This window comes from Eleutherodactylus coqui, chromosome 9 (assembly GCF_035609145.1).
Source record: "Eleutherodactylus coqui strain aEleCoq1 chromosome 9, aEleCoq1.hap1, whole genome shotgun sequence".
NCBI classification, from domain to species: Eukaryota; Metazoa; Chordata; class Amphibia; order Anura; family Eleutherodactylidae; genus Eleutherodactylus; species Eleutherodactylus coqui.
In genome coordinates this window covers 168,790,287-168,807,742 of record NC_089845.1, presented here as the reverse complement: position 1 = coordinate 168,807,742, position 17,456 = coordinate 168,790,287, and the positions used below count along the sequence as shown (strand labels likewise).

The 17,456-nt window shown below is 52.1% G+C and overlaps 1 protein-coding gene across 2 annotated transcripts in view; it reads right to left on the bottom strand.

Annotated features, from left to right (window-relative positions):
* The window catches only part of DNAAF11 (dynein axonemal assembly factor 11), an 88,268-nt gene that overhangs the window by 13,047 nt on the left and 57,765 nt on the right, over positions 1 to 17,456 (bottom strand). The window lies entirely within an intron of this gene.

The following is a 17,456-nucleotide window of genomic DNA, read 5'->3' as shown; positions in this document are numbered from 1 at the left end:
ACCCAGAGTCACTGGAGGGCAAGACGGCCAGACCCAGAGTCACTGGAGGGCAAGACGGCCAGACCCAGAGTCACTGGAGGGCAAGACGGCCAGACCCAGAGTCACTGGAGGGCAAGACGGCCAGACCCAGAGTCACCGGAGGGCAAGACGGCCAGACCCAGAGTCACTGGAGGGCAAGACGGCCAGACTAGCAAGTTGTTGAAATTTTCATTATAGAACTAAAGGGATTGTTTGCTCTAATGCCTCTTCATAGTCCGTATTTGTATTAGGGCTTATAGATGTAATAGAAAGGGAAACCACTTCAATTAACTGCGGAGGTACTGCTTGTGCAGGGCCCAGCCTGTAATACATGGTTGGCTCATTGATGTCAATGAGGAGATGGTGGCAGAAAGAATAGGTCATCAGCTTATAGTCAAGATACCCGTCCCACAGGAAAGGGTTGCCAAAAAAAGACTTAAATTTTATTTATGCAAGAGAATTTTTTTTTTTAATTTTTGGTTCTACTCGATTTCCTCTTACCTCACGTTATGTATCTCAAACCCAGATTCCACAATTCTCCTTGTAACATATAGATGTGTAATGTATCACCAGCAATACTGAAGAGGCACAGTGGTGTTTTTAAATACGTATTTTAGCTGGCATTATCAATAAAACTTGAAATACTCTAACATCACTTATGTATGTGCAGGTCCATTAAAGGGGCGCGTCCTCACTGCAGCGCCCCCGCTGAGGTAGCTCAACTCCTATCTCTGCACCATATTCTGTAAGTTTTATCTCAGACCCCATTAAAAGTGTTTGTCAAGCCTGAACAATCTTTTTTGTGCTCACAGATTCCCCATTGACCCCGATGGACACCTCCCCACATACAGGTATTAGAGCCAAAGAAATCCCTCGCTGCAGGGAAAACAGGTTTCAGTCCCATTATAACTATGGAGACCAGACATCCTCCGGAGCAAGAAAAGACACTCTTGGTAGTGGCGTGCTGCCAATGAAAGACCTGTGGGGCATGAGGACGCCAAGGTTGAATAGCCCTGCCCCTTGTCCCACCTGATGACTGACCAGGCTCTCGTAACTCTGCCGGATGTGGCACAGCGATGTGCAGTACATAGCCTGAATCCCCCTTCCATCGCTTGCTCTGTATACGGAGAGCAGGAGACATGGAAAATATTCAAGCTATTTACTGCATGGAGCCATGTGATGTCTGGCAGTACTGTAGAGAGGTTTGCTGCTGCCCATGGGCACTATTTATTTGTGGGGCCACAGAAGGTGGCACTATTCACAGTTTTGGGGTGACAAAGCTTTGTACATTTGTATGGCCACAGAGGGGACACTATTATTTTATGTAGCTAGAGAGGGGGCATATTCAGCTGTAGGGCTACTACTCAATTGTGAAGCCACAATGGAGGCACTATTCACTGTTGGGGTAACAAAGGCAGTCCTATTCATTTGTGGTGCCACATAGGGGGAACTACTAGTTAATGCAGCCACAGAGGGGGCATTATTAAACTGTGGTGCCACTATTCAATCATGGGGTGTCAGAAGGGGCACTATTCAGCTGTGAGGCCATAGAAGAGACACTTTTCATTTGTAGAGTCACCAAGTCAGCACTATTCAGTTCTGGGGTCATAGAGGATGCATTATTCAGTTTTGGGGACCCACCATCTATTAGCTGGAGCAGAGAGGTGCTGCAAAGAAAATTTCTCACTCTTCAGAATCAGGACATCCATGCATTACACAAACCACATTCTCATTTCAATGGCCAGTGTGTAATGCTGTCCTTCCCCTGCGGGGGCACTGCAGAAGAAATTAAGACCTTTCCACAGATCACAGCTGATCATAGGTTATCCCAGTTAAAGGGTCTCCTGTGTCCAGCTGATCATCAAGGACCCTTCAGAGCAAAAAGGAATTTAACAAACATTGTCTGCAAGTTCCTGTGCACCATCTGCTGGAACCGTAAAAAAGGTGCGGGGTCAGGTGGGTGCGATCACCTGAGCTCCAGGGCCAAAAATAAAGTGCAATCAATATTCCTGGGATTCCTCATACATCATTTATAAGCTGCTTAATTCTTCTTAATTGCAAATTTACTCGAATGCCTTAAGATACAAACTAAACAGTGGGAGGAGGAAATCAGCGCGGTAATTAGCGGGGAAACACATTATAAGGTTTATTACGGAGAGGATGTGAGGAACACGCTCTTCAGTCTTACAGGGAAGCACTCTGGATTCAAAATAAATTCAGCTAGTTTCAATTTGGAGCACTTCTCTCTCATCCGTAGCAAAAATACAACTCCCATCATGCCCTGCCAGCTGCAGTAGTTACAGTCAAAACCTAAAGAATATTAACTTTATAAATACTTTGTGATATTTATTGCATACCTACATCATGTCTCAAACTCTACACACATCCAGAGCTGCTTTCAAAATCCTGCTGTGTGACTCCACCAGCAGAATAGTGAGTGCAGCTCTGCAGTATAATACAGGATGGAACTCAGGAGCAGTACAGGATAAGTAATGTATGTATACAGTGACTCCACCAGCAGAATAGTGAGTGCAGCTCTGGAGTATAATACAGGATGTAACTCAGGGTCAGTACAGGATAAGTAATGTATGTACACAGTGACTCCACCAGCAGAATAGTGAGTGCAGCTCTGGGGTATAATACAAGATGTAACTCAGGATCAGTACAGGATAAGTAATGTATGTACACAGTGACTCCACCAGCAGAACAGTGAGTGCAGCTCTGCAGTATAATACAGGATGTAACTCAGGAGCAGTACAGGATAAGTAATCTATGTACACACTGACTCCACCAGCAGAATAGGGAGTGCAGCTCTGGAGTATAATACAGGATGTAACTCAGGGTCAGTACAGGATAAGTAATGTATGTACACAGTGACTCCACCAGCAGAATAGTGAGTGCAGCTCTGGAGTATAATACAGGATGTAACTCAGGATCAGTACAGGATAAGTAATGTATGTACACAGTGACTCCACCAGCAGAATAGCGAGTGCAGCTCTGGAGTATAATACAGGATGTAACTCAGGATCAGTACAGGATAAGTAATGTATGTACACAGTGACTCCACCAGCAGAATAGTGAGTGCTGCTCTGGAGTATAATACAGGATGTAACTCAGGATCAGTACAGGATAAGTAATGTATGTACACAGTGACTCCACCAGCAGAATAGTGAGTGCAGCTCTGGAGTATAATACAGGATGTAACTCAGGACCAGTACAGGATAAGTAATGTATGTACACAGTGACTCCACCAGCAGAATAGTGAGTGCAACTCTGGAGTAAGGTGTGGTTTGTTGGAGCTCCTCAGAGAACCAGGGTGTGGTTGCAGTCCCAGCTGGAAGCCTGTTTTGGAGCCCAGGATCAGAGCACGTAGGTGGGCTTCTTGTTCTATGGAGTCCCGCAATTCCCCCCCCCCCCCCCCGGCTTCGGTCGAAGGGGGGGAGTGCTGAGAAGGCAGCGACAACACCATCAGCGGCGCTGGCGGCATACGTGGTTTCAGCAGCAACAACCAGGAAAGCCGGAGCAGCTAGTAAAGCTGCGAAGAGAGAGGGTCCGGGTCGCAGGCGGAGTGACATGGCCCAGCAGGTTGGTACAGCCGCATCTGACAGCGCCGGAAGCGAGATGATGACCCGCAGTCAAACTCGCGGCCAAACGCTCAGCAAAGGAGGTAAGCCACAGTGGAGTGAGCGTCGGAAAGGGGAGTCTGTGGTAGAGCTGGCCTCCCGTCTGGCCACCAGCATGGCGGATTATGAGCGAGCGGGGAGAGAAATCCTTCTGCAGAAGGAGAAGCTGCGGTCAGCCAGGTCGCTAAAGGAGCAGACCGCCGCTAAATGCAAGAAAGATGCAATCAGCAAGTCCATACAGGACTGTAAAAACTGCATACAAAGGTGCAAGGAGGAGAGGGACAGGATTCTGGAGCAAAGTGGTCCCTTTAGGGAAAAATTAATAAACACTGACAGATTTTCCAAAATGGCGTCAGGACACAGCGGTCACAAAAAGGCTGATCACTCCAGCGATGGAGACAGCAGTGGTGACTGTTCTGAGGAGGACACCTACCAGGACAGTCTGAGGGAGCAGCCTGTCTGCTCAGGAGAGCAGATCCAGAGTGGCACTACATCCACCAGCAGCCTCCGGCCGGAGCAGGTTGCGCTGCCTCTAACTTCCGGGGATTCTGATCCAGAAGAAGATAAAAGCGATGGGGGCGCTTTAATAATGCAGCAGATAAGGCTGTTGGAATCCCCCCCTAATATGAGCGGCCTTAAGTTTGGTGATGATTTACCAGAAGAGGATGTGAAAATCAAGACAAAAAAAGGGAAAAAAAAGAATTTGGTGCAGGAGAAATTTGTGTATGTGACGGGGGGCGCTGGTTTGGCTGCAAAGTCGGATCAGGGCACCCCCACCCTGAGAACCCCGGTTTCTGACTCTGCAGTGGGTTTTGAACATGGGAACAGGGATAAAGGAGTTAAACTGGCCGGGTCCTCTGTCCCTGTTTCAGTTAGTGCAGTGACAGAAACAGCCAGCAGGGCGGCCAGCACAGGACAAGGCAAGGTGGCAAAGGATTATGGCAGTGGTAGAACTGCCAGCGCCAGTAAGGCCAGTGATGCGGAGGGTGCTGCGGGGTCGGGATCGGGGGTCCCCCGTGCGACAGGTCGGTCTGCAGGGGTCCCTCAGTCTAGGTCCCAGTCTAGGTCCCAGGCACCCAGTGATGTGGAGGCTGCTGGCAAAAGTAAAGAAAAAAGCAAAAATAAAAATACTAAAAGTGCTGGAATGCAGAGTGCTGACCATGGGGGGGGTCATTACGGTGGTTGCAGCTGCGCAAGATGGGGCAGCAGTGCCACCCCCCAGGTCTACCAAGGCCCAAAATAAAAAAGCTGCTTCCAACCCCAAGTCTGGTCCAGAGGGTCTTGGTATGAAAGGTCTTGGTATGAAAGGTGTGGATGTGTCTGGTGCAGCCCGCGTGTCTGATACTACGACGCACTCGGAGGCACGGGCTGCAGCTACTGTTCCCGGCACAGGGGCACCTACTGTAAATATAGGCACAGGTTCTAGGGATGGTCAGGGCACATCACAGGTTCCAGTCGCCCCTCCGGCGGCGACCACAGCTGGTAGGAGTTATGCCAGTGTCGCCGCTGGAGGGGAGGGATCCTCCTTGTCTCCAGGCTCTAGAGAGGGCGTATTGCAACAGCGCCTCCTGGGGGCTCTACGGAAGGGGGAGAGTTCAATCACAGTTGGAGGAAGAGAGGTGAACCTATCTCTTTGGACAGAGAGACACGGCTTAGGAGCCTTCCGAGAGCAAAGGGGGGAGACCAACACCCGGGCAGGACGCAGGTCGTAGGAATGTGGTCCGTCTTCGTTGGAGGGGCAATGATACATGCCCCCCGAGGGCGAGAGTAGTGGAGCTTCTACTGAAGATGGGCTTCAGGGCGGTTGACATCTTTGCCCTGATCCATCCCTTCGGCACGTCTGAGTTTGACATCAGCTTCGTTCGCCCAGAGGGTCTAGAACTCTTCTGGGGGAATTACGAGCTGATGAAAAGCGAGCCCGGCTGGCGAGACTTTGCCGTCCAGGTGGTGTCTCGCCAGAACGAAGTCAAGAAGGTGACCGTTTTGACTCGTAACGAGTCGCTTTCTTGTTTTGATATAATGACGTGGCTTGGTCGATACGGAGAGGTGACAGACATGCCCAGAAAGAACAGGGATGAGCACGGCATCTGGTCCGGGGCCTGGACGTTCATGGTCAAGCTGAAGCGTTCAGGAAACTCAGTGGCACACATACCATCTGCAGCCTTCCTCGGCAGGGATCGTATCTTGGCCTTTTACCAGGGGCAGCCGAAGCTCTGCCACAGGTGCGGCGACCCCTCACACTTGAGCGCCGCTTGTAAGACCTTGAAGTGCGCTCTGTGTGGGGGTGTGGGTCATCTAGCCGCCTCCTGTACAGAGATTAGGTGTAACCTGTGTGGTGACCTTGGTCACCCATTCAGTCGCTGTCCACGCTCCATTGCCAATGCGGTCTCAGCAACTACGGATGGGGGCCATGGTGCGGCCTCTGGGGGTGAGGGGACTAGCAGAGGTGGAGGAGCTCAGGAGCCAGGGAAGAACCGGCAAAAGACGCCTGCTGAGCAGAGGCGTCAGGACAAGCGCAGACGGAGCAGGGAGCTGACAGGAGCGCCCACAGCAGGTGGATCAATGGTGGCCCCTGTTCCTGAAGCAAATCTCGCGGCTGAGGCTTTGAGGGACAGCGAAGTGGATGAAGAGGACAGGAGGATCCAGAGGGAGGAGGGAAAGACCAACTCTTCAGATTCCTCCCACTATGAGAGTGTGGATGAGGAAGGAAAGAGGTGGTTAGAGAAACGGCGTAAGCTAGGTGCCACTAGGAGAAAGCGAAGGGGGGATTCAAGATCTTCTCCCACCCCGGGCCAAGTACTGGAAGGAGGAGCCTGCTCGCCTCCAGTTGGACTCTCCAATAGGTACCGGGCCCTTCAAGACATCTCTTCCTCCTCTGAGGGGGAAGCGAAGGGCAAGGTGCCTGGGGCAAAGAAAGGGTCAATAGGGGGCACTGAGTCTCCTCCTCATGAAGGCCTAGTTCCTTCCGGGGAGGGGGCTACTCTGGAGCCTGGAAACAAGGACGATGGGGTCGGGGGATGCCCTGCTATGGACACATCTGTGTCCAAAAAAAGAAGCAAGGGGCTTTCCTCCGACCCCAAAGAAGCGGGTGTGAGGAAGAAAGCCATCTAATTTAATCACTCATGATGGCGGCACCCACTCCGCTGACTCTGGCATCAATTAACGTTGCCAGCATTAAGTCAGATACGGCTAGATTTGCGGCCTTTGATTTTCTCGGCCGCGTTGAAGCCGACATTTTATTTTTGCAGGAGACCAGGCTGTCTGATTTGGCAGCCATACATAAGGCAAAAAGGGAGTGGAGGTCAGGCCCTTCCTACTGGTCTCTTGCGGCCGAGCCGTATAGCGGAGTGGCGGTCCTTTTTACCGCAGCGGTCGAATGCCGACGAGTAATCGAATTAGAAATGGGAAGGTGCCTGATCTTAGATGTCCTCATGAAGGGACAAGAATTGAGACTTGTAAACATCTATGGTCCCCAGTCAAAAAAGGACAGGAAGAGTCTCTTTATGAGGATCAAGCCCTACCTTTTTACCAGCCGCCAAGTTGTCTTTGGAGGTGACTTTAATACAGTCACAAGAGCCCGCGATAGGGGAGGCTCTGGAGACAGGCGGTTGACTTTTGATGGCGTCGCACTTAATAGTGTAGCTAGCGAGGCTCGCCTGGTGGATGTCCACATCCGGCACACCCCAGGCCACGAGGGGTTCACCTATTATAGAGGTCAGAGCAGGTCTAGAATAGACATGTTTTATTTGAAGGAGGAAGCCATCTCTTCACCAGTGTCCGTTGTTGAGGTGGAATTCTCCGACCACTGTCTGATTTTGTTTTCTCTGAATGTTGCAGAGACCCCCCAGATGGGCAGAGGTTTGTGGAGACTGAATTCATCACTCCTGGAGGAAGCAGAGATAAGACAGTCCTTTGAGGATTTTCTGCAGAGCCAGGTACCATTACTGGATCTCTGTAGCAGTAAGTCAGAGTGGTGGGAGATGTTCAAGAGGAGGGCGGCGAGGTTCTTCCGTGAGCTCTCCAACCTCAGATGCCTGGACAGGTACCGCCTGTACAATGGCCTGAGGAGGAAACTCGAACATCTCGTTTCGACTGGAGGTAGCCGCAAGGAGATCTCCAGAGTGAAATCTTTACTCAAGACGTGCCAGTATGACAGACACGCATCCTTGGTTTTTGAGAGGGATTTCGGGAAGTACCGCTCGCCCGACCCTTACAGAAACTGTAGGATGTCAGTGAATAGTTAAGTGGTCACTGGACTGATTGACAGTACGGGGTCCTTGAATCGATCCAGATCAGGGATTCTGGAGGTCGTCAGATCCTACTACTCGCAACTCTTGGGAAAGAGGGATCTAGATTCGGAAGTGATGTCGGCTTTCCTGGCTGAAACTGTCCCTGGGCCAGGGATAGACACCTCTCTTGGCGTTTTGACAGAAGAGATCAGAGAAGAGGAAGTTAGACTGGCGATTGATGGGCTCCGGCCTAAAAAGTCGCCAGGTCCGGATGGATTAACATCTGAGTATTATAAGACCTTCAAGGACCTCTTGAGTCCCCTCTTGACGGAGGTATTAAATGAGTGTCTTTCCTCGGGCACTCTGCCAAAGCCAATGAGGAGGTCGGCCTTGATCATTCTGTCAAAAGGTAAAGACTCGAGCCGTATTGAGAACTGGCGTCCCATAGCGCTTCTCAATACGGACAGGAAGGTTCTGGCAAAAGTGCTGTTTAATCGGCTGGTCAAGTTTGCACCCCGGCTCCTCTCGGGGGCGCAGCATTGCTCTGTTCCAGGCCGTAGCACCTTTAGTGCTGTTCTCGGTGTCCGGGAGGCAGTGGAGCAGGGTAGGGCTGGTCACTGGGAGGGGTACCTGCTGTCCTTGGATCAGGCCAAAGCGTTTGATCGGGTTAATCACGAGTACCTCTGGTCAGTCCTTCTGAGATACGGCCTGCCAGTGGGGTTTGTTGATTGGCTGCGAACATTGTATGCAGGGGCTGAGACTTTCCCGCTGGTGAACGGTTGGCCCGGCCGCCCTTTTGAGGTGGGGTCCGGCGTCCGTCAGGGCTGTCCTCTAAGTCCCCTGTTGTATGCGTTTGCGATAGATCCCTTCCTTAGGAGGGTTGATTGTGGACCTATAGCAGGGGTCGGGATGGACCGGGCGGTGCCGGAGGCTACCCTGAGGGCAGTGGCATACGCCGATGATGTCACGCTCTTCGTGTCCTCGAGAGAGGAGGCGGAGTTTGTGGTGTCGGAGGTGGACCGCTACTCGGAAGCTTCCGGGTCTATGGTCAACTGGGATAAGTGTGAAAGTCTCTGGTTAGGAAGGGGGGGATCCTACGTTTGATCTCCCGGACACCCTTCCGGTGCCCCAAACTTCAGCAAAAGTACTTGGCATCAAATTCGGCCAGGGGGATTACCCCATGCAAAATTGGGTGGACAGGCTGGATGGTGCAACTCACAAGGTAAACCAGTGGAAGGGTTGGTCTTTGACCCTTCGGGAAAGAATTAGCCTGATCAAAACATACCTGCTCCCGTTATTCATCTACCTGGGCAGCGTATGCATTTTGCCAGAACCTCTCTGGACCCGGGTCTACAACCTGTTCTTCCTAATGTTGTGGGGGAATAGGTTGAACCTGATCAGGAGAGATGTTACATACCGCACGAGGAGACTAGGGGGGTTGTCTATGGTCAACCCCGTGGTGTTTCTTGTAAACACTTTTTTTAAGATCAACATAGGCAACCTCTGGCAAGAGAGGGCTCCTCCGTGGGTCTACTCCTGCCGGGGATGGCTTCAGCCTTTCTTCCAGGAATGGGAGACAGGAGGGCGAGTGAAGGACCTTCGCACGCAGCACGGACATCTCCCGGCTTACGCTACCTTGGTTCTGAAGGTGATACGCCGGTGGGGTCTGGGGATGTGGGAGATCAGGACTCTGACGAGGAGGCTCCTCGACGAAAGAGTTCTGTTGACCCATTTCCAGAAGCCGCTGGCACTCAAGGACTGCCCAAGTCGGGACCTGGAGGGAGGGTTACGTTTACTGAATTCAACCCGGGTCCCCTCGAAGTTTTGGGACTTGGCTTGGCGCTGCTTTCACGGGAGACTGTATGTAAGGGGTAACTTGAAGAGCAGGCCTCTGATTGACAGGGGTTGCCCCCGTCAGGAGTGCAGCGACGTGCTGGAAAGCATGGAGCATTTCCTGCTTCAGTGCCCCTTTAATACAGAGGTATACCAACGGGTAGGGGTCTCCATAGGCTGGCGTCAGCTGGCACACCTCTCCTATGCGGAGTGGGCTTATGGAGCCTTCAGAGGTCTTGGTGGCAGGGACCGTTGCACTTTTTTTCTAGTTAGCCTAGTGGTCAGGTTCCACATCTGGAGTGCACGGTGTTTAATCTCGACGGAGCTGAAAGTCCTCCCCGTGGATACGGTATGTAGGAACATCCTGGGTGACCTGGTGAAGGTGCGTTCTTTGGAGTATGAGAGGCTGGGCACATCTAAAGCTTCTCTCCTATGGAGAGGGCTTGTATTTCGTTAGGGACAGTTTGTTTTTCTTAATTTTCTAGGGGCAGAGTAGGGAGAGAGGAGGGACAGGATAGGGAGAGAGGAGGGATAGGGCAGGGACAGGTTTCCATTAAGGGTCAGACTGAGGGGCAGACTAAGGACAGTCTAGGGCAAATTAGGGAAAGAATAGGGAGAAAATGCAAGGGATAGTACATTGTGATGTCTGTGCCCGGCTTATCACCTCCAATCCCGGTGGCGGGCTGTGAGTGCACCATAAAGCTTTTTGTTTTGATTTGGGCAAAATGGAGTGAAGTAGGGCTGCAGGTGAGCCGAGCTTAGGCTTTCGGGTTATGTTAATATATATCGTGTATGTCATGTATATTGGTTAGTGTATGTTTATATGTATATATTCACGTTCTGGGTGGTAGTTAGGTTGGGTGGGGGGTTGGGGGGGAGTGGTTTCACGCCTTGAGCTGTAGCCTGGCACGTCCCGAACATTGAACTCTGGGCACGGACTGGTGGAGCGGGCATGGCCCCCAGGCTGCGGCAGGCAGAGTGTTGTACAGTTTATATATATTAAAAAAAAACAAAAACCCTGGTGTGGCTTGGCACGTCCTGAACTTTAGAACTCTGGGCACGGACTGATGGAGCAGGCATGGCCCCCGAGCTGCACTGGGGACCCAAAAAAAAAAAAAAAAATTAAAAAATTTTTGAAAAACAATTTCTTTAGTTATTTTTGTATGCCGGTTGGCTTGGTCTTTATTTTCATATTTAGTTAATTATTGGTATATATATATGTTATGTTTACGTTATTGCCTAATTTTGTTTATGATGGGGTTTCAGTGCGGTACGGCTGGACCTGTAGCTTTAGTTTTAGTTTTCTCTTCTGGATAGCTGGATGCTCTTCTTTTGGGTATATTGTGTTGAGTGTGTGTGCGAGTGTGCGGCAGGGGGGAGGGGAGTCCAGACATGGGGTTTCTTTTGTTTGTGGACCATGGACTCTGGGTGAAGGGCCTTATCTCTGTATACGGTTGTATTATTATTATTTACTATTGTTACAGTTTGCTTTTATTGTTATGTTTCATACTTTTATAATAAAAGATCTACAGGATGTAAATCAGTATCAGTACAGGATAAGTAATGTATGTACACAGTGACTCCACCAGCAGAATAGTGAGTGCAGCTCTGGAGTATAATACAGGATGTAACTCAGGATCAGTACAGGATAAGTAATGTATGTACACAGTGACTCCACCAGCAGAATAGTGAGTGCAGCTCTGGAGTATAATACAGGATGTAACTCAGGATCAGTACAGGATAAGTAATGTATGTACACAGTGACTCCACCAGCAGAATAGTGAGTGCATCTCTGGAGTAAGGTGTGGTTTGTTGGAGCTCCTCAGAGAACCAGGGTGTGGTTGCAGTCCCAGCTGGAAGCCTGTTTTGGAGCCCAGGATCAGAGCACGTAGCTGGGCTTCTTGTTCTATGGAGTCCCGCAATTCCCCCTCCCCCGGCTTCGGTCGGAGGGGGGGGGGAGTGCTGAGAAGGCAGCGACAACACCATCAGCGGCGCTGGCGGCATACGTGGTTTCAGCAGCAACAACCAGGAAAGCCGGAGCAGCTAGTAAAGCTGCGAAGAGAGAGGGTCCGGGTCGCAGGCGCAGTGACATGGCCCAGCAGGTTGGTGCAGCCGCATCTGACAGCGCCGGAAGCGAAATGATGACCCGCAGTCAGACTCGCAGCCAAACGCTCAGCAAAGAAGGTAAGCCACAGTGGAGTGAGCGTCGGAAAGGGGAGTCTGTGGTAGAGCTGGCCTCCCGTCTGGCCACCAGCATGGCGGATTATGAGCGAGCGGGGAGAGAAATCCTCCTGCAGAAGGAGAAGCTGCGGTTGGCCAGGTCACTGAAGGACCAGACCGCCGCTAAAGGAAAAAGAGATGCAATCAGCAAGTCCATACAAGACTGTAAAGATTGCATACAGAGCTGCAAGGAAGAGAGGGACAGGATTCTTGAGCAAAGTGGCCCCTTTAGGGAAAAATTAATAAACAGTGATAGGTTCTCCAAGATGGCGTCAGGACACAGCGGTCACAAGGAGGCTGATCACTCCAGCGATGGAGACAGCAGTGGTGACTGTTCTGAGGAGGACACCTACCAGGACAGTCTGAGGGAGCAGCCTGTCTGCTCAGGAGAGCAGACCCAGAGTGGCACTACAACCACCAGCAGCCTCCGGCCGGAGCAGGTTGCGCTGCCTCTAACCTCCGGGGATTCTGATCCAGAAGAAGATAAAAGTGATGGGGGCGCTTTAATAATGCAGCAGATAAGGCTGTTGGAATCCCCCCCTAATATGAGCAGCCTTAAGTTTGGTGATGATTTACCAGAGGAGGAAGTGAAAATCAAGGCGAAAAAAGGAAAAAAAAAGAATTTGGTGCAGGAGAAATTTGTGTATGTGACGGGGGGCGCTGGTTTGGCTGCAAAGTCGGATCAGGGCACCCCCACCCTGAGAACCCCGGTTTCTGACTCTGCAGTGGGTTTTGAACATGGGAACAGGGATAAAGGAGTTAAACTGGCCGGGTCCTCTGTCCCTGTTTCAGTTAGTGCAGTGACAGAAACAGCCAGCAGGGCGGCCAGCACAGGACAAGGCAAGGTGGCAAAAGAGTTTGGCAGTGGCGGAACTGCCAGCGCCAGTAAGGCCAGTGATGCGGAGGGTGCTGCGGGATCGGGGGTCCCCCGTGCGACAGGTCGGTCTACAGGGGTCCCTCAGTCTAGGTCCCAGCCTAGGTCCCAGGCACCCAGTGATGTGGAGGCTGCTGGCAAATGTAAAGGAAAAAGCAAAAATAAAAATGTTAATACTGCCGGAATGCAGAGTGCTGACCATGGGGGGGTCATTACGGTGGTTGCAGCTGCGCAAGATGGGGCAGCAGTGCCACCCCCCAGGTCTACCAAGGCCGAAAATAAAAAAGCTGCTTCTAACCCCAAGTCCGGTCCAGAGGGTCTTGGAATGAAAGGTCTTGGTATGAAAGGTGTGGATGTGTCTGGTGCAGCCCGCGAGTCTGATGCTCCGACGCACTCGGAGGTACGGGCTGAAGCTACTGTTCTCAGCACAGGGGAACCTACTGTAAATATAGGCACAGGTTCTGGGGATAGTCAGGGCACATCACAGGTTCCAGTCGCCCCTCCGGCGGCGACGACAGCTGGTAGGAGTTATGCCAGTGTCGCCGCTGGAGGGGAAGGGTCCTCCTTGTCTCCAGGCTCTAGAGAGGGCGTATTGCAACAGCGCCTCCTGGGGGCTCTACGGAAGGGGGAGAGTTCAATCACAGTTGGAGGAAGAGAGGTGAACCTATCTCTTTGGACAGAGAGACACGGCTTAGGAGCCTTCCGAGAGCAAAGGGGGGAGACCGTATGGTCCCTACCAACACCCGGGCAGGACGCAGGTCGTAGGAATGTGGTCCGTCTTCGTTGGAGGGGCAATGATACATGCCCCCCGAGGGCGAGGGTAGTGGAGCTTCTACTGAAGATGGGCTTTAGGGCGGTTGACATCTTTGCCCTAATCCATCCCTTCGGCACGTCTGAGTTTGACATCAGCTTCGTTCGCCCAGAGGGCCTAGAACTCTTCTGGGGGAATTACGAGCTGATGAAAAGCGAGCCCGGCTGGCGAGACTTTGCCGTCCAGGTGGTGTCTCGCCAGAACGAAGTCAAGAAGGTGACCGTTTTGACTCGTAACGAGTCACTTTCTTGTTTTGATATAATGACGTGGCTCGGTCGATACGGAGAGGTGACAGACATGCCCAGAAAGAACAGGGATGAGCACGGCATATGGTCCGGGGCCTGGACGTTTATGGTCAAGCTGAAGCGTTCAGGTAACTCAGTGGCACACATTCCATCTGCAGCCTTCCTCGGCAGGGATCGTATCCTGGCCTTTTACCAGGGGCAGCCGAAGCTCTGCCACAGGTGCGGCGACCCCTCACACTTGAGCGCCGCTTGTAAGACCTTGAAGTGCGCTCTGTGTGGGGGCCTGGGTCATCTAGCCGCCTCCTGTGCGGAGATTAGGTGTAACCTGTGTGGTGATCTCGGTCACCCATTCAGTCGCTGTCCACGCTCCTTTGCCAATGCGGTGTCAGCCCCTACGGATGGGGGCCATGGTGCGGCCTCCGGGGGTGAGGGGACTAGCAGAGGTGGAGGAGCTCAGGAGCCAGGGAAGAACCGGCAAAAGACGCCTGCTGAGCAGAGGCGTCAGGACAAACGCAGACGGAGCAGGGAGCTGACAGGAGCGCCCACAGCAGGTGGGTCAATGGTGGCCCCTGTTCCTGAAGCAAATTGTGCGGCTGAGGCCTTGAGGGACAGCGAAGTGGATGAAGAGGACAGGAGGATCCAGAGGGAGGAGAGAAATACCAACTCTTCAGATTCCTCCCACTATGAGAGTGTGGATGAGGAAGGAAAGAGGTGGTTAGAGAAACGGCGTAAGCTAGGTGCCACTAGGAGAAAGCGAAGGGGGGATTCAAGATCTTCTCCCACCCCTGGCAAAGTACTGGAAGGAGAAGCCAGCTCGCCTCCAGTTGGACTCTCCAACAGGTACCGGGCCCTTCAAGACATCTCTTCCTCCTCTGAGGGGGAAGCGAAGGGCAAGGTGCCTGGGGCAAAGAAAGGGTCAACAGGGGGCGCTGAGTCTCCTACTCGTGGAGGCATAGTTCCTTCCGGGGAGGGGGCTACTCTGGAGCCTGGAAACAAGGACGATGGGGTCGGGGGATCCCCTGCTATGGACACATCTGTGTCCAAAAAAAGAAGCAAGGGGCTTTCCTCTGACCCCGAAGAAGCGGGTGTGAGGAAGAAAGCCATCTAATTTAATCACTCATGATGGCGGCACCCACTCCGCTGACTCTGGCATCAATTAACGTTGCCAGCATTAAGTCGGATACGGCTAGATTTGCGGCCTTTGATTTTCTCGGCCGCGTTGAAGCCGACATTTTATTCTTGCAGGAGACCAGGCTGTCCGATTTGGCAGCCATACATAAGGCAAAAAGGGAGTGGAGGTCAGGCCCTTCCTACTGGTCTCTTGCGGCCGAGCCGTATAGCGGAGTGGCGGTCCTTTTTACCGCAGCGGTCGAATGCCGACGAGTTATTGAATTAGAAATGGGAAGGTGCCTGATCTTAGATGTCCTCATGAAGGGACAAGAATTGAGACTTGTAAACATCTACGGTCCCCAGTCAAAAAAGGACAGGAAGAGTCTCTTTATGAGGATCAAGCCCTACCTTTTTACCAGCCGCCAAGTTGTCTTTGGAGGTGACTTTAATGCAGTCACAAGAGCCCGCGATAGGGGAGGCTCTGGAGACAGGCGGTTGACTTTTGACAGCGTCGCACTTAATAGCATAGCTAGCGAGGCTCGCCTGGTGGATGTCCACATCCGGCACACCCCAGGCCACGAGGGATTCACCTTTTATAGGGGTCAGAGCAGGTCTAGAATAGACAGGTTTTATTTGAAGGAGGAAGCCATCTCTTCACCAGTGTCCGTTGTTGAGGTGGAATTCTCCGATCACTGTCTAATATTGTTTTCTCTGAATGTTGCAGAGACCCCCCGGATGGGTAGAGGTTTGTGGAGACTGAATTCATCACTGCTGGAGGAAGCAGAGATAAGACAGTCCTTTGAGGATTTTCTGCAGAGCCAGGTACCATTACTGGATCTCTGTAGCAGTAAGTCAGAGTGGTGGGAGATGTTCAAGAGGAGGGCGGCGAGGTTCTTCCGTGAGCTCTCCAACCTCAGATGCCTGGACAGGTACCGCCTGTACAACGGCCTGAGGAGGAAACTCGAACATCTCGTTTCGACTGGAGGTAGCCGCGAGGAGATCTCCAGAGTGAAATCTTTACTCAAGACGTGCCAGTATGACAGACACGCATCCTTGGTTTTTGAGAGGGATTTCGGGAAGTACCGCTCGCCCGACCCTTACAGAAACTGTAGGATGTCAGTGAATAGTAAAGTGGTCACTGGACTGATTGACAGTACGGGGTCCCTGAATCGATCCAGATCAGGGATTCTGGAGGTCATCAGATCCTACTACTCGCAACTCTTGGGAAAGAGGGATCTAGATTCGGAAGTGATGTCGGCTTTCCTGGCTGAAGCTGTCCCTGGGCCAGGGGTAGACACCTCTCTTGGCGTTTTGACAGAAGAGATCAGAGAAGAGGAAGTTAGACTGGCGATTGATGGGCTCCGGCCCAAAAAGTCGCCAGGTCCGGATGGATTAACATCCGAGTATTATAAGACCTTCAAGGACCTCTTGAGTCCCCTCTTGACGGAGGTATTAAATGAGTGTCTTTCCTCGGGCACTCTGCCAAAGTCAATGAGGAGGTCGGCCTTGATCATTCTGTCAAAAGGTAAAGACTCGAGCCGTATTGAGAACTGGCGTCCCATAGCGCTTCTCAATACGGACAGGAAGGTTCTGGCAAAAGTGCTGTTTAATCGGCTGGTCAAGTTTGCACCCCGGCTCCTCTCGGGGGCGCAGCATTGCTCTGTTCCAGGCCGTAGCACCTTTAGCGCTGTTCTCGGTGTCCGGGAGGCAGTGGAGCAGGGTAGGGCTGGTCACTGGGAGGGGTACCTGCTGTCCTTGGATCAGGCCAAAGCGTTTGATCGGGTTAATCACGAGTACCTCTGGTCCGTCCTTCTGAGATACGGCCTGCCAGTGGGGTTTGTTGATTGGCTGCGAACATTGTATGCAGGGGCTGAGACTTTCCCGCTGGTGAACGGTTGGCCCGGCCGCCCTTTTGAGGTGGGGTCCGGCGTCCGTCAGGGCTGTCCTCTAAGCCCCCTGTTGTATGCGTTTGCGATAGATCCCTTCCTTAGGAGGGTTGATTGTGGACCTATAGCAGGGGTCGGGATGGACCGGGCGGTGCCGGAGGCTACCCTGAGGGCAGTGGCATACGCCGATGATGTCACGCTCTTCGTGTCCTCGAGAGAGGAGGCGGAGTTTGTGGTGTCGGAGGTGGACCGCTACTCGGAAGCTTCCGGGTCTATGGTCAACTGGGATAAGTGTGAAAGTCTCTGGTTAGGAAGGGGGGATCCTACGTTTGATCTCCCGGACACCCTTCCGGTGCCCCAAACTTCAGCAAAAGTACTTGGCATCAAATTCGGCCAGGGGGATTACCCCATGCAAAATTGGGTGGACAGGCTGGATGGTGCAACTCACAAGGTAAATCAGTGGAAGGGTTGGTCTTTGACCCTTCGGGAAAGAATTAGCCTGATCAAAACATACCTGCTCCCGTTATTCATCTACCTGGGCAGCGTATGCATTTTGCCAGAACCTCTCTGGACTCGGGTCTACAACCTGTTCTTCCTAATGTTGTGG